Below are 26033 nucleotides of genomic sequence, written 5' to 3' on the forward strand. Positions count from 1 at the left end.
CTCCTGATTCTCTATATTAAACTGTCTCCTGATTCTCTATATTAAACTGTCTCCTGATTCTCTATATTAAACTGTCTCCTGATTCTCTATATTAAACTGTCTCCTGATTCTCTATATTAAACTGTCTCCTGATTCTCTATATTAAACTGTCTCCTGATTCTCTATATTAAACGGTCTCCTGATTCTCTATATTAAACTGTCTCCTGATTCTCTATATTAAACTGTCTCCTGATTCTCTATATTAAACGGTCTCCTGATTCTCTATATTAAACTGTCTCCTGATTCTAGATATTAAACGGTCTCCTGATTCTAGATATTAAACTGTCTCCTGATTCTCAATATTAAACTGTCTCCTGATTCTCTAGCATGGGTATCATCAATTGTCCGAGTAGTGATGGGACATCTGGTCACATCTTTAGATATGATAGATATGATATGACATCATCTGTGACCACACATTAACCCTCTGATTCACCATGGTTATTGTGATTTTATCAATTTGATTCCTAGATTGGTTTATCATCAAACATATCAACTCTGATTATATTTCCTATTAGGTTATAGCATAACGTTATGACTGCCATTCCAGCATCAGACAGAGATGATATGGAAAGACTGCAGATGTCAGAGGTGGAAAACTGAAGCAGTAAACTTAGCCCTAAACCAAAGCCATACAAACAAATGGCAGCGAATCACAAGACATCATGGCCATCATAACGAATCAACGACAACACAAGTCACAAGTCCGTCAAAGTAACTCAATCTCCTCATTACTGGCCAAGGACCTGTGACACGCAGGGAAACAAAAAGGCCTGTTGAAAGGGGAGAAGAAGGGGAAGGGGGTCATTAATTAATTAGAGAGGGGGGCCATCTTGGGCCTGATGAGTCCTGATGACGGATGTCTGCCTGCACAGGGAAAATGCTAGAGCAGGGACTTTTCTGCCACTGAAATCTGTGGGTGGGCCGCTTAAGCATATCTTTCCCCCACCTAAGTCCAAACAGCAAAAAAAAGAATAATAAAGTTTGAAGAAAATATATATTTGACCTATATACACTACATGCCCAAAAGTATGTGGATACCTGCTTGTTGAACATCTCATTCCAAAATCATGGGCATTAATATGGAGTTGGTCCCCCCTTTGCTGCTATAACAGCCTCCACTCTTCTGGGAAGGCTTTCCACTAGATGTTGGAACATTGATGCCACAAGAGCATTAGTGAGGTCGGGTACTGATGTTGGGCGATTAGGCCGGGCTCGCATTTGGCTTTCCAATTCATCCCAAAGCTTTTAGATGGGGTTGAGGTCAGGGCTCTCTGCAGGCCACTCAAGTTCTTCACACTGATCTCGATAAACCATTTCTGTATGGACCTCGCTTTGTGCACAGGGCATTGTCATGTTGAAACAGGAAAGGGCCTTCCCCAAACTGTTGCCACAAAGTTGAAAGTAAAGAATCGTCTAGGATGTCATTGTATGCTGTAGCGTTAAGATTTCCTTTCCCTGGAACTAAGGGGCCTAGCCAGAACCATGAAAAACAGCCCCAGACCATTATTCCTCCTTTACAAAAGGCACTATGCAGTCGGGCAGGTAGCGTTCTCCTGGTATCCGCCAAACCCAGATTCGTATGTCGGACTGCAAGATGGTGACGTATAAGTATTCACTCCAGAGAACGCGTTTCCACTGCTTCAGAGCTTTACACCACTCCAGCTGACGCTTGGAATTGTGCATGGGGATCTTATGCTTGCGTGCGGCTGCTCGGCCATGGAAACAAATTTCATGAAGCTCCTGATGAACAGTTCTTGTGCTGACATTGCTTCCAGAGGCAGTTTGAAAACTCGGTAGTGGGTGTTGCAAACGAGGACAGACGATTTTTACGGGCTACGCGCTTCAGCGGTCGCATTCTGTGAGCTTGTGTGGCCTACCATTTCGCCGCTGAGCCATTGTTGCTCCTAGATGTTTCCACTTCACAATAACAGCACTTACAGTTGACCGGGGCAGGTCCATCAGGGCAGAAATCTGATGAACTGACTTGTTGGAAAGGTTGCATCCTATGACGTTGCCACGTTGAAAGTCACTTAGCTCTTCAGTAAGTGCCAATGTTTGTCTGTGGAGATTGCATGGCGGTGTGTTTGATTTTACACACCTGTCAGCAACAGGTGTGGCTGAAATAGCCAAATCACTCATTTGAAGTGGTGTCCACATACTTTTGTATATATAGTCTATTTATTTTTACAATATAACCTTTGAGAACTACTGAACAAAAATATAAAAGTGCAACATGCAACAGTGTCAATGATTTTACTGATTAACAGTTCATATAAGGAAATCAGTCATTTGAAATAAATAAATTAGGCCCCAATTTATGGATTTCACATGACTGGGCAGGGGTGCAGCCATGGGTGGGCCTTGGAGGGCACAGGCCCACCCACTGGGGAGACGGGCTCCCCCCCTCAGACGATCCCGCAGATGTAGACGCCGGATGTGGAGGTCCTGGGCTGGAGTGGTTACACGTGGTCTGTGGTTGTGAGGTAGGTTGCCAAATTTTCTAGAACAATGTTGGAGGCAGCTTATGGTAAAGAAATTAACTTTAAATTATCTGGCAACAGCTCTGGTGGACATTCCTGCAGTCTCCATGCCAAGTGCACGCTCCCTCAAAACATCTGTGGCATTGTGTTGTGTGATAAAACTGCTCATTTTAAAGTGGCCTTTTATTGTCCCCAGCACAAGGTGCACCTGTGTAATGATCCTGCTGTTTAATCAGCTTCTTGATATGCCACACCTGTCAGGTGGATGGATTATCTTGGCAAAGTGCTGACTAACAGGGATGTAAACAAATGTGTGCACAACATTTGAGAGAAATAAGCTTTTTTGTGCGCATGGTACATTTCTGGGATTTTTTATTTCAGCTCATGAAACATGGGACCAACACTTTACATGTTGTGTTGATATTTTTGTTCAGTGTAACAACCAAAATAAAAGCTAGACATGGAGAATTGAAAATTCCAACAATAATGAATTCACTATATCGATTGTACTGGTGTTAAACGATGCTCCTTAGAAAGTCCTAACAATGCTTTTGGGAAACCGCACCCTGCACAAAGAATCCTGTCAGGGTCCCACCAGGAGACAGTGGAGGGAAACAACATGTTTTTCTATCCCTCTTTCTGTCTCCACCTGAGTTTTACTCCATGAGTAGATTAGTCAGTCCTAGTGAATTAAAGGACATAACTCGGCTGCCTTCGTCTACATTACATTTGCCACGATAGTCGGGTTAGACAAATGGCAAGCCTGCGTTCTGACAGGATTCTTTGTATAGCCGCTGGAAACAGATTGCAGCTGGGCGTGTCCATCAAAATTGTCTACCTTCTGATAAGACTTGCTGACTGGGTACAGTACAAAACAGTACAGAGCTGCTCTGCCGTAGTGCTCCAGGGTGATGTATTCCCTAGGTACAGATCTAGGACCAATCCTAACCCTAAGCATTAGTGCGGAAAATGCAAAACTGACCACAGATTAGCGTCAGGGGCAAACCTTTGAACTATAGCAGGGGTATTCAAATCACCGAGGTATGAAGAACTAGAGACTGCGTCTAAGATGTCCGCGTGTTGTTTTCAAAGTAATATACTCGCGTCCGGATACGCCGATTCGTGGACCGTTTATATCCTGGTTGCATCCGGTTTACACATAGCAACATCACATGCGCACTAGCATTCAGTGCACACAGGGAGCAGGGTGAGCAGAAACGACATCATCCAAAATCATGGCAAACACTGGATGAATATAAAATGTTAATATCTTCAGCTGTGAGTGACGAAGAAAATAAAAATGGGTCTCAGCGACAATTATTTGAATAATTAAATGGATATTTTGTGCAAAGATGATCACTACAGTGTCTTATTAGGAATTTTCAAATGTGACTTCTCTATGTGGCCGTCTATGGAAATAGTCTTTCTGGGCCAGGTGTCAGTTAAACTGTAGTACCGTAGCAAAACTGTAGGAGCAGTCGAAACCACGCTTCTAGACCAGAACCTTGGCCCCTCGATTCAAATCTTACCTTACGAGGGGGTCTGGAGTACAGCTGGTTAACTGGTAAGAAACTGCACCCACCTGGTGTTTCAGGTCTAACTCTAACCCTGAATAGAGGGGAATCATTTAAAAAGTGGTGGGAGCTGGCTTCAAGGTCCAGATTTGAATTTGAGGGACCTAGAGTTGAGGGGCTGACCATTGACCTATCAGAAGACAACATGATGTCATTATTAGGATGTCAAAATAGTGACATTTAACCATTGCAGTTCTACAGTATGTCATCAAAGCGGACATATTAGTTACATGTGATCGAAGCTGACATGATAGGCTGGGAGAAATGTCTGTTCACCCAAACCTAGGATGGCATTGTCCGGGTCTTTCTTGCAAAACAGATTTGGTCTGGGGACAGTAAAAGGCCAATAAAATTAGCAGTTTTGTCACACAACACAATGCTACAGATGTCTTGAGCTTACAAATGGCATGCTGACTGCAGGAATGTCCACCAGAGCTGTTGCCAAAGGATTGAATGTTCATTTTTCTATCATAAGCCACCTCCAATATCATTTTAGAGAACTTGGAAGCATGTCCAACTGACCTCATAACTGCAGACCACATGTAACCACGCCAGCCCAGGACCTCCACATCCAGCTTCTTCACCTGCAGGATCATCTGAGAACAGCCACCCAGAGAGCTGATGAAACTGTGCATTTAAAAAACCAAAAGGTTTCTGACAGTTTGTTAAGAAATTCATCTCAAGGAAGTTCATCTGTGTACTCGTCATCCTCATCAGGGTCTTGACCTGACTGCAGTTCGGCGTTGTAACGACTTCAGTGGGAAAATGCTCACCTTCTATGGCCACTGGCACAGTGGAGAAGTGTGCTCTTCATGGATTAATCCCAGTTTCAACTGTACCGGACATATGTCGTCAGGTGGGCGAGCAGTTTATTGATGTCAATGTTGTGAACAGAGTGCCCCATGGTATGGGCAGACATAAGCCAGAGACAACGAACACAATTGCATTTTATTGATGACAATTTGAATACCGTGACAAGATCCTGAGGCCCATTGCCGTGCCATTCATCCACCGCCATCACCTCATGATAATGCACGGCCCCATGTTGCAAGGATCTGTACACAATTCCTGGAAGCTGAAATACTCAGACATGTCACCCATTGAGCATGTTTGGGATGCTCTGGATCGACTTGTACAACAGCGTGTTCCAGTTCCCGCCAATATAGAGCAACCATTGAAGAGGAGTGGGACAACATTCCACAGGCCACAATCAACAGCCTGGTCAACTCCATGTGAAGGAGATGCGTCATGCTGCATGAGGCAAATGGTGGTCACACCAGAAACTGACTAGTTTTCTGATCCATGCCCCTACTTTTTTTTTTTAAGGCATCTGTGATCAGATGCATATCTGTATTCCCAGTCATGTGAAATCTATCGATTAGGGCATAATGAATGTATTTAAATTGACTGATTTTCTTACATGAACTGTAAACCAGTAATATCTTTGAAATTGTTGCATGTTGCGTTTATATTTTTTTATGTAGATTAGATCCGGACCTCTGCCTTGTAATTGAATGGTAGTTATTCTCTACTATGCCCTGAGGCAGTCCACAAGGTTGGGCTCCAGACCAGGTGAAACAGGAGTACAGGAACTCTGTATGGTGTCCATATTAAAACAGCCTCCAGGACTTGTTTCAAACTCAAGTGTTAAGGCTGTCCTGATATGGACACCATACCTCTACTCTAAACGCATAAACTGGGCTTCTGCCAGACACGCAAAGTTCCCCTCGGCCGCAAACAATGTAGCATTTGTGGACAGCACCAGTCAATAAGCTAACAATGCATTAGAGGAGTACACGCCAATTATGGCGAGATGTCTATCTGATTTAAATATCATTATCTGGGTGGGCGAGACAGTGGCACGCTCCCTACTAGTTCCTGCATGGTGACATTAGCAGCAATTACTGCCTCTCAGTGATAGCCTATCTGCTGATAGCGGCTCATATGTAGAGGGCTGATAATCCCTGATTACAAGCATCACACACGTATATGCATGTACGTATTGATACACACACACACACACACACACACACACACACACACACACACACACACACACACACACACACACACACACACACAGTGGCCAGTTAATTAGGTACACCACCACGTTCACAAAAATGGTTCGCTCCTATAGACAGTGAGTATATAAAGCAGGCAGACAAGCGTCGAGGAATTCAGTTAGTGTTCGATTAAATGTTAGAAGAATGGGCATTACGAATGACCCATGTAACTTTCAGCGTGGTATGATCATTGGCGCCAGGCGCAACGGTTCCAGTATCTCTGAAATGGCTGGCCTCCTGGGCTTTTCACGAGTCTAGGGTTTACAGAGAAAAGCGTGACAAACAAAGATGTCAGCAGCAGTCCTGCGGGTCGCAAATAGCTTGTTGATGAGCGGTCGAAGGAGAATGGCAAGAATCGTGCAAGCTAACAGGCGGGCCACAAACAGGCAAATAACGGCACAGTACAACAATGGTGTGCAGAAGAGCATCTCGGAATGCACAACTCGTCGCTCCTTGTCACGGATGGGCTATTGCAGCAAACGACCACACCGGGTTCCACTCCTATCAGCTAAAAACAAGAAGCTGCTCCAGTGGGAACGCCATCACCAACACTGGACACTTGAGGAGAGGAAAAACATCACCTGGTCCGACGAATCCCAGATCCTGTTGCGTCATGCTGATGGCAGAGTCAGGATTTGACGTAAGCAGCATGAGTCCATGGTCCCATCCTGCCTAGTGTTAACGGTACAGGCTGGTGGTGTAATGGTGTGGAGTCCATGACCACATCCTGCCTAGTGTTAACGGTACAGGCTGGTGGTGTAATGGTGTGGAGTCCATGACCCATCCTGCCTGCTGTCAACGGTACAGGCTGGTGGTGTAATGGTGTGGAGTCCATGACCCATCCTGCCTAGCTGTCAACAGTTACAGGCTGGTGGTGTAATGGTGTGGAGTCCATGACCCATCCTGCCTAGTGTCAACATTACAGGCTGGTGGTGGTGGTGTAATGGTGTGGAGTCCATGACCCATCCTGCCTAGTGTCAACATTACAGGCTGGTGGTGGTGGTGTAATGGTGTGGAGTCCATGACCCATCCTGCCTAGTGTCAACATTACAGGCTGGTGGTGGTGGTGTAATGGTGTGGAGTCCATGATCCATCCTGCCTAGTGTCAACATTACAGGCTGGTGGTGGTGGTGTGGAGTCCATGACCCATCCTGCCTAGTGTCAACATTACAGGCTGGTGGTGGTGGTGTAATGGTGTGGAGTCCATGACCCATCCTGCCTAGTGTCAACATTACAGGCTGGTGGTGGTGGTGTAATGGTGTGGAAAAAGTTTTCCTGGCATACTTTAGATCCCCTGATACCAATTGAGAAATGTTTGAACGCCACACCTTGTAGAATCCATATCCCAAAGAATTCAGGCTGTTCTGGGGGCAAAGGGTCCTACCCGGTCCTAGATGGTTGTACCTAATAAACTGGCAACTGAGTATAGATACAGACAGACATGCAAATACATGAAAGATTGCATGCACACACACGCAGATACACAGGCGATTCACATATCACAGGGTACATGTCCAATTGTGGTGTTATGTGACAAGTAGGACTGCGATATAAAGCCAGAGGTCATGTGACCCACCTTTCCTTCTCCTTTCTCCCCCGTCCTCTCCTATCCTCCCCTGCCTTCCTCTTTTCTCCCACTCCCCTCTCCCCCTCTCCTCCCCTCCCTTCACCTTTTCCATCTCCTCCTCTTCTCCCTTCCCCTCCACACTCCTCTTCTCCCTTCCCCTCCTCCCTTCCCCTCCCCACCACTCCTCTTCTCCCTTCCCCACCAATCCTCTTCTCCTCCCTTCCCCACCAATCCTCTTCTCCTCCCTTCCCCAACACTCCTCTTCTCCCTTACCCTCCCTTCCATCCTCTTCTCCCTTCCATCCTCTTCTCCCTTCCATCCTCTCCTCCCTCCCATCCACTTCCCCCCTCCCATCCACTTCCCCCCTCCCATCCTCTGCACTCCCACCCTCTCCTCTTCCTCTCTTCTTCTCCCCTCTTCTCCCGTCCTCTCTTCTCCCCTCCCGTCCTCCCTTATTCCCCCCTCCCATGCTCTCTCCCCTCCTCCCCTCCTCTCTTCTTCTCCCGTCCTCTCCTCTCCCCTCCCTTCTCCCCTCCTCTCTCCACCCCTCCCATCCTCTCCACCCCTCCCATCTTCTCTTCTACCCTCCCATCCTCTCTTCTCCTCCCCTCCCATCCTCTCTTCTCTTCCCCTCCCATCCTCTCTTCTCCTCCCCTCCCATCCTCTCTTCTCCTCCCCTCCCATCCTCTCTTCTCCTCCCCTCCCATCCTCTCTTCTCCTCCCCTCCCATCCTCTCTTCTCCTCCCCTCCCATCCTCTCTTCTCCTCCCCTCCCATCCTCTCTTCTCCCCTCCCATCCTCTCTTCTCCCCTCCCATCCTCTCTTCTCCCCTACCATCCTCTCTTCTCCCCTACCATCCCACCCCCTCCTCTCCACTCCACGCTCTCCACTCCTCCCACTCCTCCCCTCCCATCCTCTCTTCTCCCCTCCCATCCTCTCTTCTCCCCTCCCATCCCATCCCATCCCACCCCCTCCTCTCCACTCCTCCCTCTCCACTCCTCCCTCCCCTATCTATAAACTGAACCACATGGTAGAGTGACCCAACCCTTCTGCTCCTCCCACAGGCAGCCAAAATTAGTGCCACCTGAAGCGAACGCTGTCCATCACAGAGGGGCAGCCTGGGGCCCCTTCCCTCCAGGTGTCCACTCACAAGCCTGTAGGGAATCCAGCAGAGCATGCAAAGGGGACTCAGCTCACAAACAAGACAAACCAACGACTAGGCTAACTCTCCCACTAGACTCTAGAGCAGGGCTCTCCAACGCTGTTCCTGGAGAGCTACCCTCCTGTAGGTTTTCACTCCATCCCCAGTTGTAACTAACCTGGTTCAGTTTATCAACCAGCTAATTAATAGAATCAGGTTTGCTAGATTAGGGTTGGAGTGAAAACCTACAGGACGGTAGCTCTCTAGAAACAGGGTTAAAGAGCCCTTCATCCTACTATCCCTTCACTTCCTGGGCTCAGCCAGGATTGGCCATAGGGCAGTTCGGTCAAATGCCAGATGGACTGATCCATCTTTAGCCCAGTACATTTATTTATTTGTATGCAGAATTAGCATTATTTTGGAAATAATGGGGGCCTCAAAAGTTAAAAAGTCCCTGAGCTCAGCTGAGTTTGCACATTGTCTGTCAAGCTACTTGGCTTGCATTCAGTAAGTCCACTGAGGGACAGATGTTTTGGAGAAACGCTTGAGCAGTAGCTAGGAAACGGAAAGATGAAATCCCTACTTCCTGACCACAAATAGACCATGAAGTTCTGTCCAACTGAGAGGCAGGTATAGAGTTCAAACTGGGCGTAACAGTGTGGCCTTCAGTCAACTGACACGTGAGCTCTGTGCTGTGGATCTCTTTTACACTACATGAGGGTTTCATGTAGCCAACAAAGGAATCTTCACAGTCTAATACTAAGAGAATCCTTCATAGCTAGCAAGATGTTGGACTTGCAATTATTGGACTACAATTTTCCTCCTCCATTAGCAATGTGTAGCAGCCTCTTGGGTGATGCTTGACTGCCGCTATACGGGCGCCAAAAAGCTGGTAAATTCTCACTGCTTTAAGCTTGTTGCACGTGTTTTAGCAAGAGAAAAAGTGTTGCCCTCAGGCTGTTGAGCATTGATAACATTTAAGCAATCTTCGAATAGAAGGGCAAACAATTACAAACAGAATGTAGCCACTACGGAGACAGGACAGGCCCCCTTTTTTTCCAGACAGACAGTTGCGGGGAGCAATCATGACCTTTATACGGAGCCAGTGAAACGGTCAGTTGACAAGCTGAGCCTGACTCCAGTCAGATAAACACCACAACTCCTAGTGATACTCTGTCCTCTGATATCAGAGAGCATGAGATTGTGTGATGTCTGAGGAAGAACACGGACTTGTCTGGCCTGTTAAGAACTCAGAGGCCCCTCCCAAATAGTAGGCCCCTCCCTATTCCCTACGTAGTGCACTACTTTTAACTAAAGACCCTGATCAAACGTAGTGCACTAATTTTAACTAAAGACCCTGATCGAACGTAGTGCACCACGTATTGATCTACAGTGAGGGAAAAAAGTATTTGATCCCCTGCTGATTTTGTTCAGGAGTCTTATGGCTTGGTGGTAGAAGCTGTGTAGAAGGCTCTTGGACCTAGACTCGGCGCTCTGGTACCACTTTCTGTGCAGTATCAGAGAGAACAGTCTATGACTAGGGTGGCTGGAGTCTGACAATTATTAGGGCCTTCCTCTGACACCACCTGGTATGGAGGTCCTGGATGGCAGGAAGCTTGGCCCCAGTGATGTATGGTGCCGTATGCCCTCTGTAGTGCCTTGTGGTCGGAGGCCGAGCAGTTGCCATACCAGGCAGTGATGACTGTCTTGGTGTGCTTGGACCATGTTAGTTTGTTGGTGATGTGGACACCAAGGAACTTGAAACTCTTAACCTGCTCCACTGCAGCCCCGTCGATGAGAATGGGGGCGTGCTCGGTCCTCTTTTTCCTGGAGTCCACAATCATCTCCTTTGTCTTGATCACGTTCAGGGAGAGGTTGTTGTCCTGGCACCACATGGCCAGGTCTCGGATCTCGTCCCTATAGGCTGTCTCGTCGTTGTCGGTGATCAGGCCTACCATTGTTGTGTCATCGGCAAACTTAATGATGGTGTTGGAGTCCTGCCTGGTCGTGCAGTCATGAGTGAACAGGGAGTACAGGAGGGGGCTGAGCATGCACCTGAGGGGCCCCTGTGTTGAGGATCAGCGTGGCGGATGTGTTGTTACCTAACCTTACCACCTGGGGGCAGGCCGTCAGGAAGTCCAGGATCTAGTTGCAGAGGGAGGTGTTTAGTCCAAGGGTCCTTAGCTTATTGATGAGCTTTGAGGGCACTCTGGTGTTGAACGCTGAGCTGTAGTCAATGAATAGCATACTCACACAGGTGTTCCTTTTGTCCAGGTGGGAAAGGGCAGTGTGGAGTGGAATAGAGATTGCATCATCTGTGGATCTGTTGGGGCAGTATGCAAATTGTATTGAGTCTAGGGTTTCTGGGATAATGATGTTGACGTGAGCCATGACCAGCCTTTCGAAGCACTTCATCGCTACAGACGTGAGTGTTACGGGTCGGTAGTCATTTAGGCAGGTTACCTTAGTGTTCTTGGGCACAGGCACTATGGTGGTCTGCTTAAAACATGTTGGTATTACAGACTCGGACAGGGAGAGGTTGAAAATGTCAGTTTAGATACTTGCCAGTTGGTCAGCACATGCTCGCAGTACACATCCTGGTAATCTGTCTGGCTCTGCGGCCTTGTGAATGTTGACCCGTTTAAAGGTCTTACATCGGCTGCGGAGAGAGTGATTACACAGTCTTCCAGAACAGCTGGTGCTCTCATGCATGTTTCAGTGTTATTTGCCTCGAAGTGAGCATAGAAGTAGTTTAGCTCGTCTGGTAGGCTTGTGTCACTGGGCAGCTCTTGGCTGTGCTTCCCTTTGTAGTCTAATGGATTGCAAGCCCTGCCACATCCGACGAGCGTCAGAGCCGGTGTAGTACGATTCGATCTTAGTCCTGTATTGACGCTTTGCCTGTTTGATGGTTCGTCTGAGGGCATAGCGGGATTTCTTATAAGCTTCCGGGTTAGAGTCCCGTTCCTTGAAAGCGGCAGCTCTAGCATTTAGCTCAGTGCAGATGTTGCCTCTAATCCATGGCTTCTGGTTGGGGTATGTACGTACGGTCATTGTGGGGACATCGTTATCGATGCACTTATTGATGAAGTTGTTGACTGATGTGGTGTACTCCTCAATGCCATTGGAGGAATCCCAGAACATATTCCAGTCTGTGCTAGCAAAACAGTCCTGTAGCTTAGCATCTGCTTCATCTGACCACGTTTTTATTGATCTCGTCACTGGTGCTTCCTGCTTTAATTTTTGCTTGTTAGCAGGAATCAGGAGGTAAGAATTATGGTCCGATTTTCCAAATGGAGCTCGAGGGAGAGCTTTGTATGGGTCTCTGTGTGTGGAGTAAAGGTGGTCCAGAGTTTTTTCCTCTGGTTGCACATTTAACATGCTGATAGAAATTTGGTAAAACGGATTTAAGTTTCCCTACATTAAAGTCCCCGGCTACTAGGAGCGCCGCCTCTGGGTGAGCGTTTTCGTGTCTAATTATGGCGGAATACAGCTCATTCAATGCTGTCTTAGTGTCAGAGGCTGGCACTAAGTGTCAAGTTGAGGGAGCATGCAATCGGCATGATGACTGCAGCAATGTCCACCAGAGCTGTTGGCAGATAATTAAATATTAATTTCTCTATCATAAGCCACCTCTTACATAATTTTAGAAAATTTGGCAGTAGGTCCAACCGGCCTCATAACCGCAGATCACGTGTAACTAAGCCAGCCCAGGACCTCCACATCCGGCTTCTTCACCTGCAGGATTATCTGAGACCAGCCACCCGGACAGCTGATGAAACTGTGGGTTTGTACAACTGAAGAATTTCTACAAACTGTCAGAAACCATCTCAGGGTAGCTCATCTGCGTGCTCGTCGTCCTCACCAGGTTCTTGACCTGACTACAGTTCGCCGTCGTAACCGACTTTAGTGGGCAAATACTCACCTTTGATGGCCAGAGGCACGCTGGAGAAGTGTGCTCTTCACGGATGAATCAACTGTATCAGGCAGATGGCAGACAGGTGTCGTGTGGGCGAGCGGTTTACTGATGTCAACGTTGTGAACAGACTGCCCCAGGGTGGCGGTGGGGTTATGATATGGGCAGGCATAAGCTATGGACAACGAACACAATTGCATTTTATCTATGGCAATTTGAATGCACAGAGATGTCGTGACGAGATCCTGAGGCCTGTTGTTGCGCCATTCATCCATCACCTCATGTTTCAACATGATAAATGCACGGCCCCATGGTCGCAAGGATCTGTACACAATTCTTGAAAGCTGAAAATGTCTCAGTTCTTCCATGGCCTGCATATTCACCAGACATGTCACCCATTGAGCACGTTTGGGATGCTCTGGATCAATGTGTATGACAGCGTGTTCCAGTTCCCGCCAATATCCAGAAACTTCGCACAATGAAGAGGAAGGAGATGTGTTGCGCTGCACGAGACATATCTATCTGTATTCCCAGTCATGTGAAATCCATAGATTAGGGCCTAATGAATTTATTTCAATTGACTGATTTCCTTACATGAACTGTAACTCAGGAAAATCTTAGAAATTGTTGCGCGTTGCTTTTATATTTCTGTTCAGTGTAGATTGTGGCTCCAGGGTTATTTTTCCCTAGGTACAGATCTAGGATCAGATTCCCCACCCCCAATCTTAACCTTAACCATGAGTGGGGAAAATGCAAAACTGACCCAAAATCAGCACTTGGGGCAACTTCACCCTAATCCATCTAGGATTATAACGGTGTGGACAGTGGTAGCCAGTGTCAGACCACTGGAAGTATAGTGCCCCCTTGGGGCCACAAAGCACAACAGTAAGGCACAACCCCTTAGTCCTCACAATATCAATGTAATTGCCACGGCAATTCTTGCACTTCATGAACATGCTTCTTCTCAATGATGTCATTTCTATGGCTAATGTGCCCTTGATTTAATATGCATTTCAAAAGCATCAGCTCTACCATCCTCCATGCATCTATAGATGAGGGGTATGGTGTATTTATCACCTTGACAACAGCATGACAAATGGGTTGATCCAGAGTCCTGTCTGCAGCTGGTCCTCCAAGGTTAAAGAGGGATGCTCGTCTCACACCGACCCCACCCTAGCAGACCACGTTTGGGCTGCATGAGTCACAGAGGGTGGGGGTAAGGGCTGGAACCTGGGCATGCCATGCAGACTCCAGACCTTCTGTCTGCCCAGTAGACTGTCTCTTAGAGCCTAATAGTGACATGTCTCGCTTAGGCTGTCCCCACCGCGCCACCTCCTGTCCCCACCTCCTGTCCCCACCTCCTGTCCCCACCGCGCCACCTCCTGTCCCCACCTCCTGTCCCCACCGCGCCACCTCCTGTCCCCACCTCGTCGCCACCGCGCCACCTCCTGTCCCCACCTCCTGTCCCCACCGCGCCACCTCCTGTCCCCACCGCGCCACCTCCTGTCCCCACCGCACCACCTCCTGCCCCCACCGCACCACCTCCTGTCCCCACCGCACCACCTCCTGTCCCCACCTCCTGTCCCCACCGCGCCACCTCCTGTCCCCACCTCCTGTCCCCACCGCGCCACCTCCTGTCCCCACCGCGCCACCTCCTGTCCCCACCGCGCCACCTCCTGTCCCCACCTCCTGTCCCAACCGCCTGTCCCCACCGCTCCACCTCCTGGCGCCACCTCCTGTCCCCACCGCGCCACCTCCTGTCCCCACTGCGCCACCTCCTGTCCCCACCCCCTCTCACCTATGGCTGTAGTGTAGTGAAGCCAGCGGTCCTCAAACTGACACCCCCAGTCTCCCCTTCCCGTCCCCCTGTCCAAGGCATACATGGGGGAGTCGCTCGAGTTGAATGGAGTCGCTGTCATGTTGTGTAACCAGAGAAGAGAGAGAAAGAGAGAGAGAGGGAGGGAGAGCAAGGGAAAGAGAGGGAGAGCACAAGAGAGCAAGGGAAAGAGAGAGAGCGAGTGGAGAGACAAGTTCCACACACACAGCTGCTGAGCGTAAATGTGATATCATGGAACAAAGCTGGAATGCACTGAAGGCTGCTGACTCCCTCCCTCCCTCGGCCACCCGGCAAAGCCTTTGTTTTTCCTTGGTTTGTCTGAGGGAAGTGAGAAGGCTGTGACCTAATAGATCCTTTGAAACTAATGCAGATTTTGCAGTCGCTATCTACAGTAAAATATAGAATAAGTTTATTTGATTAAGTGTTGTACTACACAATAACAATCATCGTTAACCTCTACTGATCATTTTTTATTCCGGGGTGATGTTTCTCCTAGGTACAGACCTAGGATCAGCTTCTTCTCCCCCAATCCAAACATTAACCATTGGTGGGGAAAATGCTGAACTGACCTCAAATCAGCATATAGGGGTAACGTCACTCTCCACCAAATGTCAGTCATTCGAGAAAATTAATAGTGCTAACAGTAAACAAAGATGGAGGATAAGTTTTAACCAACAAACTTGAAACAAACTGATTTCCTTTGTAAATTCTTGTGATAGACAATTTGAAGCATGAACATTGTTGCATGTGAAATGTTTGGATAGAGGGGTCTAGGATAAGGACCCACATAAAGGCCTACTCACACATACACGATGCACATGCAGACACACGTGCTTCCCACACACTCACACTTTCTTTTTTTTTTTTTGATATAAGAAAATATCATCAAACCTGGCAACTCACACTGGATTAAATTCACACATTTCCTTTTATTGCTGCCTAGTTTGGCAACCACATAAAACACTCCAAGCCCTGTGGGCTATAGTTAGAACAAAGGACCCGATTCATGATGACTGGTGTTACTAAAGGGAGAAATATTCCCACATTAAGGCATTGCCCTTCACTGTTTACAGTTGACACAGACCAGGTTGTAGTGGCAATATAGATCCAAATAGGATACATCACTGTCCATGTCGACACAATACCTAAAGCATGTCCTCTAACAGAGAGACAGTATGGTCCGAGACCGTACAACACTAACGTTGACAATGTGTTGGTGCCACAGGAGAGTGGCGACACCTCTTTTCACTGCAGCGTTCCCCTCTCAACGGCAGGTGAAATCCTCCCTCCTTTTATGCAGGAAGCAGAAATGTCACTGAAGGTGTTGGGTTTCACCGCTACCTCAGGTGTTTGTGCGGGCTGTGGGCTGGCGTGAGGCAACGTGCCAGACAGGCTTGTTTCTGTAAGGATCAATGTAGGATTACAGGTAAATCCCTTCTTTCACTGACTTTCTCAGAGCCGTCACCCCCTGAATGCTTTACAAGAGAGACACTGACAGGAAGCATAATCCACACCACCAGCGCTAGAGACTAATAAAACAACCGCTGATTTACAGTCGAAAACGGAATGTATCGGTAACAGAGAGAGTCACTGTGTGTGCTGTGATTTGTTGGGTCAGGGGCTCTGGGGGGGAATCAACTGTTTACTATTCTCATATATATATATACACACACACACACACACACACACACACACACACACACACACACACACACACACACACACACACACACACACACACACACACACACGTGTGGTGAACTACAGGGTAGAGAAGAAAACGAAGGCTATCATGCACAATGGACTGCACCCCTTACACAGTTGGAAGGCTGATAACCTCCATGTGCTCTACAGAAAGGCCACAGCCATTTAGCCTTCAACAGCACCAGGTCCTGAACTCAAAGCGTTCCAGCCTTCAACAGCACCAGGTCCTGAACTCAAAGCGTTCCAGCCTTCAACAGCACCAGGTCCTGAACTCAAAGCGTTCCAGCCTTCAACAGCACCAGGTCCTGAACTCAAAGCGTTCCAGGCTTCAACAGCACCAGGTCCTGAACACAAAGCGTTCCAGCCTTCAACAGCACCAGGTCCTGAACTCAAAGCGTTCCAGCCTTCAACAGCACCAGGTCCTGAACTCAAAGCGTTCCAGCCTTCAACAGCACCAGGTCCTGAACTCAAAGCGTTCCAGCCTTCAACAGCACCAGGTCCTGAACTCAAAGCGTTCCAGGCTTCAACAGCACCAGGTCCTGAACACAAAGCGTTCCAGCCTTCAACAGCACCAGGTCCTGAACTCAAAGCGTTCCAGCCTTCAACAGCACCAGGTCCTGAACTCAAAGCGTTCCAGCCTTCAACAGCACCAGGTCCTGAACTCAAAGCGTTCCAGCCTTCAACAGCACCAGGTCCTGAACTCAAAGCGTTCCAGCCTTCAACAGCACCAGGTCCTGAACTCAAAGCGTTCCAGCCTTCAACAGCACCAGGTCCTGAACTCAAAGCGTTCCAGCCTTCAACAGCACCAGGTCCTGAACTCAAAGCGTTCCAGGCTTCAACAGCACCAGGTCCTGAACACAAAGCGTTCCAGCCTTCAACAGCACCAGGTCCTGAACTCAAAGCGTTCCAGGCTTCAACAGCACCAGGTCCTGAACACAAAGCGTTCCAGCCTTCAACAGCACCAGGTCCTGAACTCAAAGCGTTCCAGCCTTCAACAGCACCAGGTCCTGAACACAAAGCGTTCCAGCCTTCAACAGCACCAGGTCCTGAACTCAAAGCGTTCCAGCCTTCAACAGCACCAGGTCCTGAACTCAAAGCGTTCCAGGCTTTTAGATCATAATGAATATGAGGGGACCTGATCCTAGATCAGACACTTTATGAATACGGGCCCAGGACAATGCACACACCGCATGACACTACCCAGCACTTTAAACTGTTCTTTTACACACGCACACGAACACACGAACACACACACACACACGAACACACACACACACACACACACACACACACACACACACACACACACACACACACACACACACACACACACACACACACACACACACACACACACACACACACACCACACACACACACCAGGTTGTGATCCCTCCATGTGTTTTCAGATGCGAGGGGATATCATTTTCCTGAATGAAGTAGGTATGTTGAAAACATCACAGGAATGTCTCTACCTCCCTCTCACACACACGTCACTGGTGTCTTTGGGAAATCCATTTAGCAGGCGTTCAGTTGAATCCTTATTCATGCATGTTCAACGGTTGTTCCTCTAGTGTAGACACTAGAAACTGGAAGCCTGGCATGCGCTCAGCAGGGCACAACATTGTGGAATGTTCAGATAGAAACTGTATTATCTACAAACACGCGTCTGATATGTAGAATAAAGGAATGGCGTCAGCTCTCATGACATTTCTATCTGCAACGTTCCACAGTGTTGAATGCAGCCTTGTTGTTGGAGGAACTACAGTAGATGTGAAGGCATGTTTGTGAGATTTGGGATACCCCCTCAAATGGTACCCTATTCCCTAGATAGTGCCCTGGTCAAAAGTTGCGCACTATGGCAGTGCACCAGAGTAGTGCACTAGAAGGGAATAGGGTGTCATTTGGAGTGAGAATTTGGTGTCAGCTTCCTTTGGCAAAAACTCATGCCGTTTCCAGGCCAGCAACAAGTCTGCTTTGTATACAAAGTAATGAGCGACTACAATAATTGTATACACACCTAATTAGACCTTCACAAAAACTGTCAGGGGATTGTATGCCTTCATTTATTTTCCTTTAATTACATTTTTAAAAAAAGACTCACTGGTTGTTGATACCGACTATATTCTGAAATGGTACCAAGTTAGTTTCACAGGTCAACATGTGAAAAGGTTCTCATCCACAGAGAGGATTGCCTCAACCAGCGTTTACCAATCCTGGTCCTGGAGACCCAAAGGGGTACACATTTTAGTGTTTTCACTCTCACACCTGATTCAAAAACATCTTAGGCTTGATGATTAGTTGGGTCCGGGGTGAGCTGGGGAGATGCTCTGGCAGACAGGTGCTCACAAACACAGTGAGTCTCAAGGCCTGCCGTGTGGCAGACCACCTAGAATCGGTTTGAAACACAAGCAGTGGGGTCAACCAAAAAGGATCAAACAGGTGGTGGGTGCACTGGCTCCGGGGTGAAGTTTCCCCTAGGTACAGATCTAGGGTCAGCTTCCCCGTCCCCCAATTCTAACCTAAACCATCAGTGGAGGAAATGCAAACTGACCCAAGATCAGCGGCTAGGGGCAACTTCACCCTACTCTGTGCCCCGAGTATACTGTACTGATCTCTGGTTCAGTAGATGCTGTACAGTAACATCTTAGTAAGATCCATGATTGCTTGGCATGATGGGAAGAAAACATACTGTAGTAGTAGGAGTAGTAGTAGAAGTAGAAGTAGTAGTAGAGGTAGCAGTAGTAGTAGAGGTAGCAGTAGTAGTAGAGGTAGCAGTAGTAGTAGAGGTAGCAGTAGTAGTAGAGGTAGCAGTAGTAGTAGAGGTAGCAGTAGTAGTAGAGGTAGCAGTAGTAGACGTAGCAGTAGTAGACGTAGCAGTAGAGGTAGCAGTAGAGGTAGCAGCAGCAGTAGTAGTAGTAGTAGTAGTAGTAGAGGTAGCAGTAGTAGTAGTAGTAGTAGTAGTAGAGGTAGCAGAGGTAGAGGTAGCAGTAGTAGTAGAGGTAGAGGTAGCAGTAGTAGTAGAGGTAGCGGTAGTAGTAGTAGTAGTAGAGGTAGCAGTAGTGGTAGAGGTAGCAGCAGTAGCGGTAGCAGTAGAGGTAGCAGTAGAGGTAGCAGTAGAGGTAGCAGTAGAGGTAGCAGTAGTAGAGGTAGCGGCAGCAGTAGTAGAGGTAGCGGTAGCAGTAGTAATAGAGGTAGTAATAGAGGTAGCGGTAGCAGTAGTAATAGAGGTAGAGGTAGCAGTAGTAATAGAGGTAGAGGTAGCAGTAGTAATAGAGGTAGAGGTAGCAGTAGTAATAGAGGTAGAGGTAGCAGTAGTAATAGAGGTAGAGGTAGCAGTAGTAATAGAGGTAGAGGTAGCAGTAGTAATAGAGTTAGAGGTAGCAGTAGTAATAGAGTTAGAGGTAGCAGTAGTAATAGAGTTAGAGGTAGCAGTAGTAATAGAGTTAGAGGTAGCAGTAGTAGAGGTAGAGGTAGCAGTAGTAGAGGTAGAGGTAGAGGTAGCAGCAGTAGAGGTAGCAGCAGTAGTGGTAGAGGTAGCAGTAGTAGAAGTAGCAGTAGTAGTAGCAGTAGAGGTAGAGATAGCAGTAGTAGTAGAGGTAGCAGTAGTAGGTAGAGGTAGCAGTAGAGGTAGAGGTAGCAGTAGAGGTAGCAGTAGCAGTAGAAGTAGCAGTAGTAGAGGTAAAGGTAGCAGTAGAGGTAGAGATAGCAGTAGTAGTAGAGATAGCAGTAGTAGTAGAGGTAGCAGTAGTAGGTAGAGGTAGCAGTAGAGGTAGAGGTAGCAGTAGAAGTAGCGGTAGCAGTAGAGGTAGCAGTAGCAGTAGAAGTAGTAGTAGTAGAGGTAAAGGTAGCAGTAGAGGTAGAGATAGCAGTAGTAGTAGAGATAGCAGTAGTAGTAGAGGTAGCAGTAGTAGGTAGAGGTAGCAGTAGAGGTAGAGGTAGCAGTAGAAGTAGCGGTAGCAGTAGAGGTAGCAGTAGCAGTAGAAGTAGTAGTAGTAGAGGTAAAGGTAGCAGTAGAGGTAGAGATAGCAGTAGTAGTAGTAGAGGTAGCAGTAGTAGTAGTAGAGGTAGCAGTGGTAGAGGTAGTAGTAGTAGTACTGGTAGTAGAGGTAGTAGTAGCAGAGGTAGTAGCAGTACTAGTAGAGGTAGCAGTAGTAGTAGAGGTAGCAGTGGTAGAGGTAGTAGTAGTAGTACTGGTAGTAGAGGTAGTAGCAGCAGAGGTAGTAGCAGTACTAGTAGAGGTAGCAGTAGTTGGTAGAGGTAGCAGTAGGTGTGTACAGTATCATTGGGTATAAACACAGTGTGTGTGTGCATGCTTGTTTTCTATCTAATACCCTAAACAGGAAGTTGATGCATACGAAGGGTGGGCTGCTGTGGGGAATGTGCTAGGCCTACTCGTCTTTTCAAATTTAGCCATCCCACTCGCTCCAAGGTATGTCTGTTTACAGCTGGACTGCAGTGTGCTTGAGTTGGGTCTGTGGTTGGCCCTGTGCTTAGTGCAGAAGCCTAATTCAACTGTAGCTAACTGAGAGAGCATGTTCGTAACATCAGCCATTCATGTAGTCTTAATATCAATCTAAGCCATTTTAAACTAATCATGGCCACTACTTACGCAATTTCTGAGGTCATTTATTTTGTTATTTATTTTTTTCAATATATGGTATTATTCAGAAAGAATACGTGCATTATACACTGAACACAAATATAAACGCAACATGTAAAGTATTGTTCCCATGTTTCATGACCTGAAATAAAAGATCCCAGAAATGTTCAATAGGCACAAAAATTATTAAATTTTGTGCACAAATTTGTTTACATTTCTTTTAGTGAGCATGTGTCTTTTCCCAAGATAATCAATCCACCTGATAGGTGTGTCATATCAAGAAGCTGATTAAACAGCATGATCATTACACAGGTGCAACATGAGACAATATAAGGCCACAGGCAGTTTTGTCACAAAACTCTAAATCCATGGCATTGTGCTGTAAGGGAGCGTGCAATTGGCTTGTTGACTGCAGGAATGTCCACCAGAGCTGTTGCCAGATAATGCAATGTTACCATAAGCCGCCTCCAATGTCATTTTAGAGAATTTGTCAGTACGTCCAACCGGCCTCACAATCGCAGACCACGTGTAACCACGCCAGCCCAGGACATCCACAGGTTCTTCACCTGCGGCATCGTCTGAGACCAGCCACCCGGACAGCTGATGAAACTGTGGGTTTGTACAACTGAAGGATTTCTGCACAAACTGTCAGAAACCATCTCATGGAAGCTCATCTGCGTGCTCATCGTCCTCATCAGGGTCTTGACCTGACTGCAGTTCGGCGTTGTAACCCACTTCAGTGGTTATGCTCACCTTCGATGACCACCGGCTCGCTGGAGAAGTGTGGTCTTCATGAATTAATCCTAGTTTCAACTGTATCAGGCAGATGGCATGTATGTCGTCATGTGGGCGAGCGGTTTGCTGATGTCAATGTTGTGAACAGAGTGACCCATGGTGGCGGTGGGGTTATGTTATGAGCAGGCATAAGCTATGGACAACGAACATAATTGCATTTTATCAATGGAAATTTCAATGCACAGAGATACCGTGACGAGATCCTGAGGCCCATTGTCATGCCATTTATCCGCCTCCATTACTTCATGTTTCAGCAAGATAATGCACGGCCCCATGTCACAAGGATCTGTACACCATTCCTGGAAGCTGAAAATGTCCCAGTTCTTCCACAGCCTGCATACTCAGTCATGTCACCCATTGAGCATGTCTGGGATGCTCTGGATCAACTTGTACAACAGCAAGTTCCCACCAATATCCAGCAACCGTTGAAGAGGAGTGGGACAACATGTCACAGGCCACAATCAACAGCCTGATCAACTCTATGTGAAGGAGATGTGTCGCGTTGCATGAGGCAAATGGTGATTTTCTGATCCACACCCCTACTTTTTTTAAATGTATTTTTATCTGTGATCTGATGCATATCTGTATTCCCAGTCATGTGAAATCCATAGATTAGGGCCTAATGAATGTATTTCAATTGACTGATTTCCTTATATGAACTGTAACTCAGGAAATTCGTAGACATTTTTGCATGTTGTGTTTATATTTCTGTTCAGTGTATTTACAGTGATGCAGCTGGTTTGGATTACACTGAGGCATTAAAAGAACGACAGCTTCCTGATTCAATCACCAGACTGCTGAGTCTGTCTGAGAGGCCCTGGCTAGAAGTCAGAGTGGAGTAGCTAGTCGGCTGTATCTGCACCAAAACTCTGGGATTGTCCATCCTATAGCTTGTTCTTCATCTTTTTAAATAGTGGGTCAAAATGTTTTCAGAACTTATCTCCATGACTGATTAAAACTCATTTTCTCATCCTCTCTCGTCTCTCTGCAGCAGAAATGGTGAGCAATATGTTTGGAACATCAAATCACAATAAAAAATATATATTTCTTAAATGATCGCAATGTCCAATCTCAAAACATATATTGGCACCTACGTATCGTGACATTATCATATTATGATAGTATTGTGATAATAACATATCGTGATAATATCGTATCGTGAGATCCCTGGCAATTCCCAGGCCTAAGTTGCACCGCGATGGGATTCACAGCGGAGGACGGCCGGGGTACTTTATATCTATGAGGGATTCTCGGCCATACGGCATCCATAATAGAACGCCATTTTGTCTGACGAAGGATGACTTCACATTGATATTTTAGTCATTCAGCAGACGCTCTTACTGTATACAGAGCAACTTACATTTAGTGAATTCATCTTCAGATAGCTAGGTGGGACAACCGCACGTCACAGTCATACGAAACATATTTTTCCTCAATAAAGTAGCCATCAGCAAAGTCAGAGTTATTAAATGGGGAATATAGATGCCGTACTGGAGCTCACCTCTTCGATGTCCTGTTTCAAATGGATACCTGTGAGAGGGTGTCCAGCAGGCGGTCAGTGATGCTCAAGCCTGGATGAACATGGTCAATGGAGTAAGGGAGGGAGGGCAGTAGAGCAGAGAGCAGGCTGGCAGACTCACTGGCACTTTAATTATCAATAAGGAGGAGGCATGCAATATCTTCAGTCGTCCTATCAGACAGCAGGCTTCGTTTCATCTGCATGTCAGACACACGTAGGACTCTATGCCACACACACACACACACACACACACACACACACACACACACACACACACACACACACACACACACACACACACACGGTTCAAAGCATTATTTGAAGTGGAACACACTATCGTGGCTGTGCATCTTTTTAATCAAAACCATTCCAGGGTCTTTTTATGAGCACAAAGCTGCTATCAGCAGTATAACAGAGTAAAGATCAGTCTCCCGAACTCATCTCAATGCTCCCCCATACTGAACATGCCGTGGTCTGACCCCGTGGTGGGACATTGAGTTCATGGCTGCCATTGTTCTTAGGGCATCTCTGATCCCGATTGGCGCAGCGGTCTAAGGTACTGCATCTCAGTGCTAGAGGAATCACTACAGACCCTGGTTCGATCCCAGGCTGAATCACAACTGGCCGTGATCGGGAGTCTCATAGGGCGGAGCACAATTGGCCCACATCATACGGGTTAGGGGAGGGTTTGTCCGTCATTGTAAAATAAAAATGTGTTCTTAACTGACTTAGTTAAATAATAAAAATGCACCATGGTGAAGTTTACCCTGGGTACAGATCTAGGTTCATCTTTTCCTCCCCCTATCCTAACCATTAGTGGGGGAAATGCAAAACTGATCTCAGATCAGTGTCTCGGGGAAACTTCACCATATTGAACATGATACAGCTACATGGCGAATTACTGTTGAGCAGAGTATTGCCGGAGATCCACACGGTAGTACGGTTGGACACAGTCACCCTCACTCAGTCACAGCCTGTGGACAGCTGCAGCTTTGGGGCCCATCTCCACAGTCACAGTCCTGGACCTATGTCGTGTCCTCACCTGAACCCCTGGTGGAAGGACTCATTCATCCCACCACAGAGACACACAGAGGACTCCACTGTAAGCCGTCTGTCCAAAGACAACACTAGTCTGCCTGCATGTCTATCCGTCCGTCTAGTTTGATTGACGGGATACCAAAAGTGTTGCTGATGTAATGTTTCCACAGCAAACATTTTCCCGGGTGTGAGGTACAGTATGCACTCATGAACAGTTTACTGGTGTACTTTACCAGGTGTCTAGGACGAAACACAGAAGCTTCCTGCACCATTTAAAACTATCCCTCCTTAACTGTGGACAGTGTCTTGATGGTATTCATATTAATCACATTTTAAATCATTGAAAATACTTTATCTGGGCTCAATTGGCTTTGTCTGGGGCAATGTAAGCAATAGAATATTGTGCAAAACCTTACCATCTGGCACTTATAGCAGGGTAAAGCAAAAGCTAAAATAACAAAGGATGTCAATAGTATTTGAAGCCACGTTTGCTGCATTTACATGTTCAGACCTGTTCTGATTTGCGGGGCACATGGAGAAACGGCAGACTGACGCACCACTTGAACAACACTGCCTGCATCAACTAACCCCCTTTGGGAGAGCCCTACTACATCCATCAATTCCAACAGGACAGCTCCTGAGCATGCACAGGTTCAAAGACTCATCCAAATCCTCTGTGATCGCCACCCAGGTCAAGGGTCAGCGTCTGAGCAGTATGAGGGGTGAGAGCAGCAGGTAAAAATAAACAGACGAGATTGCACGGTTCTCTCATTTCCTCTCATCCATCTTGACGACAGGATGAAGGAAGAAGGAGAAGACACTGGCAACCCTATCAGTGAAAGAGAGGAGACAGAAAGGTGGAGTGGAACAGGACCCATATTCATAAAAGCGTCTCAGAGTAGGAGTGCTGATCTAGGATCAGGTCCACCCCCTGTCCATATAAATCTTATTCATTATGATCTAAAAAGGCATAACTGATCCTAGATCAGCACTCCTACACTCGAGACGCTTTATGAACACAGGCCCTGCTGGTCACTAGCCAGTCAGAGCTGTTTTGAGGAGGTGAGTGAGTGTTGGAACTCAGCTGATCTAGAGCCAGTGAGTGGCTGCCTGGTAAGTAAACAGTAAGCTGGCCAGTTGAGGGGCCTTGATCGCACTCCACCACTCTGACCAAGCCAACGGGCAGCTCTTTTGAAAAGGTGTGCAGCCACCCGCCACCCCCCCTGATGGAATGTTATTCCTAGAGCCTGACATGGTTTATCCCCTACATTGGACTCTCTGGTTCTCATTCTCATCAGCCCTGTTGACACAGTCAGCCAGGGCTTCACCTTCCAGGGATTAGACAGTGGCCCTGGAGCCCACCCCTGGAGCCTCCATTCACCAGGCCTGGGTGGTAGGCTACACACAGACAGGACTAGGCCTCCTGGCAACAGGCTGAAGCCGCTTAGTCACCATTGAGGCGACACAAAGGGGTAGCCGCGAAATCACGTAACATTTGATGGGTGTGAACATGAGCTGAACTAACAATTCAAGGTGTTTTATTGGCATGGGAAACATATGTTTACATTGCCAAAACAAGTGAAATAGATAATAAACTAAAGTTAAATAAATGGCATGGGAAACATATGTTTACATTGCCAAAGCAAGTGAAATAGATAGACCACATGTAATCATGACTAACTCTCCAGGGATAATTTACTCAGAAACGAATGGTCGGTTTGATAGTTGAGTTTTCTACAAAAGTTCATTATATTTGCA

At 47.1% G+C, this 26033-nt stretch overlaps 1 protein-coding gene across 3 annotated transcripts in view; it reads right to left on the reverse strand.

The window, feature by feature from the left end:
• Window positions 1-26033, reverse strand: part of bmpr1ba (bone morphogenetic protein receptor type 1Ba) — a 162419-nt gene that overhangs the window by 88163 nt on the left and 48223 nt on the right. Inside the window, exon 2 of one of the 3 annotated variants that reach the window (XM_014172486.3) lies at window positions 23220-23459. The exons of the other annotated variants lie outside the window; for them this stretch is intronic. The gene's annotated coding sequence lies outside the window, so the exon portion shown is untranslated. The remainder of the gene's footprint in view (window positions 1-23219; window positions 23460-26033) is intronic. 3 annotated transcript variants of the gene reach the window in all.

The sequence above is a fragment of the Salmo salar genome, chromosome 24 (assembly GCF_965601325.2).
Source record: "Salmo salar chromosome 24, fSalSal1, whole genome shotgun sequence".
Taxonomy (NCBI): Eukaryota; Metazoa; Chordata; class Actinopteri; order Salmoniformes; family Salmonidae; genus Salmo; species Salmo salar.